This window comes from Tupaia chinensis, unplaced genomic scaffold, assembly GCF_000334495.1.
Source record: "Tupaia chinensis unplaced genomic scaffold, TupChi_1.0 Scaffold148210_1, whole genome shotgun sequence".
NCBI lineage: Eukaryota > Metazoa > Chordata > Mammalia > Scandentia > Tupaiidae > Tupaia > Tupaia belangeri.
Window position 1 is genome coordinate 545273 of NW_006208060.1, and position 2428 is coordinate 547700.

Sequence of the window (2428 nt, forward strand, 5' to 3'; positions counted from 1 at the left end):
AAGAAGGGAGAAATCACCGCCGGGGGGGGGGGGGGGGAAATGGCCACTCAGCAATCCTTCTCCATTCTCCTGCCAGGATCTTTTTTTTCTCCTTTTTTTTTGGAGAGTATTTTTTTGCTATCCTCTCCCAAAAACTTTTCATTTTTTTTTTTTTTGGAGAGATTTTCACTGTAGGGCGTGTCCGCTCGCCAGACAGACAGAGAGAGACATAGAGACAGAAAGCGAGAAATCACCCCCCAGGGGGGATGGTCACGCCGCAATCCCTTCTCCTCCATTCTCCTCTCGGGATCTTGGGCACGCACGCACACGCGCCCGGCGTGAGTTTTAAGCCACCGGGTCCGGGACACGAACCGCGGTCGAGTACGTGGGAGTCCAGCGACATAGCCATTACGCTAACTGCTGGTTCCCTCCCAAAAACTTTTAATGGCCAAATATTTAAGTGGTTGGAGCCTAAGAAAAAACCCAAGTTTCAAGAACTGCTGAGGTCACAAGCTGTCACGGTCGCCAACGGTCCCTGACACACTCCCACTGTAAGAACCCTCTTTCTGTCCAGGGCCTGGCCCTGGCAAAGATGGCAGGAGGAACGTGGGCACTGCCAAAACCTGTTCTGCAGAGGGCCCAGCTCCTGGCTCCTGAAGCTGTGGATGTTTACAAGCTGGTTAAGAGAAAAGCCAGGAGGCACTGCCCAGTCACCCCAGACCCTCGCAGCTGGGAAGCCCATCAGCTACCTCCTGCTAGCTCAGGAAGAGGGGGCTGATACAGGGGTCTTCCTCCAGGGGCCCCTTGAGAGGTGGCGCCTGAAGGATAGACAAGAGGCACTGCCAGCCCCAGTTTAGGAAGGCGGAGCTTCCACAGATTCGGAAATCTGAAATCCGAGTTAGGGCTTGGGTTCCGGGAAGCGAGCCCTGCCTGCAGCGCTCGGCCTGGGTTTAGGGAAACTGAGAATGTTTACCTTCTGCATTTAGAAGGCAAACCCGAGCGTCTCGTGTGCGGGGTGGAGCTCTGCCAAAGTTGTGCAATCCGAACCCAGGCTCCACATGGAAATCAGGGGCACCCCGCTGTCCCGATCGGGAGACGCCGGTGCCCGCCCGCCGCCCACGTCCTAGCAGCCGGCCGCCCGCATCGCTGGGGAAACTGAGGTCAGCCCCGGAGTTTAGGGAAAGGCAAATGGGCGCTCGGCCGCCCCAGGCTGCAGAAGCTCCCGCCCGCCGCCCGCGATCAGGGCGGCCTCGCTCCCTCGCGGCCCCGCTTCAAAACCTCCGGCATCAGCTGATCCGAACGGCGGTCACGTGACAAGGGGCCCCGGGACTCACGTGACCGCATCTCAGCCCGCCCTCTGCGCCACGACGACCCCCTGCGGGAGCAGTGCGCATGCGTGCCCCGGCCGGCGACTCGCGGAGCCAAGGCGGCCGTGCGGTCCTAGCGCCGACCCACGCTTGCAGGGGGATGGGCTGGTGCCCAATGTGGCAACGACCGGCTCCGTCCTGGCTCCCTGCCATGCCCCATATCTGGTGCCAACTTTGTGACTTCCATGTTCACAACGTGACACCTCACCCTCCGCGGAGTCCTGTCTCAGGGCTGGCCTCTTCCTTCCTCTGGGAAAGCACTTCTGTCCCTCTCTTCTGGACAAACAGGAAACTCTATTCCTAGTTATGCACCACATGAGACCACACCGAAGGCCCCCAGCCCAGGGTCTCCCAACCTCGTCAGCCTGCACCACTGCAGCAACCTTGTCCCTGATCCCAACCACCCTCCACCCTTCTGGCAACTCCCACCTGTCTACCAGGTTCTAGCTCCGACCACCAACCTCCACCCAGTTTCACCTCTTACTGGCCCCAGGGCCTTTGCACACCCCATCTCCGGTGCGTTACCGCTAAGAACGTAGGCGGTGGAGGTCGGACAAGTCAGGTTTAAATCTAGGCATTGCCAAGTGCCCTATCTACAGCTTTCAGACTCCTTTAAATGCCGTGAGTCTGTTTTCTCATTTGTAAAGTGAAGAACATCAGTTTACCTGCCTCATGGAGTTGTCAAATTAAATATGAGCGTGCAAGAGCACCCCACAAGACTGGGCAAAGTGTAATGATTTAATTAGTAGTTACTAGGATCATAAAGTCCTTCGAAGCCAATCGGAAGTCTTGCCATGCTTCCTCTCGAATGTCCCATGTCCTGTAATTGACTTTGTTTCAAAGAATTATTTATTTAAGTTATTATTATTATTATTATTTTGAACTTACTTTAGTGATCAGAGAGAGACAAAGTGAGAAAGCAAGCCTCCAGGTCCAGGACTTGAACCTCAGTTGGCCATGTGGAAGTCCAGTGCCCTTAACCACCACGCCACCTGCTGGCCCCTGTCATTTACTTTTGAAATATTTCTGAATTTGATGTGAACACTGTCGGGGTCCTGACTGTAATGGCCTTACTTCCTGCT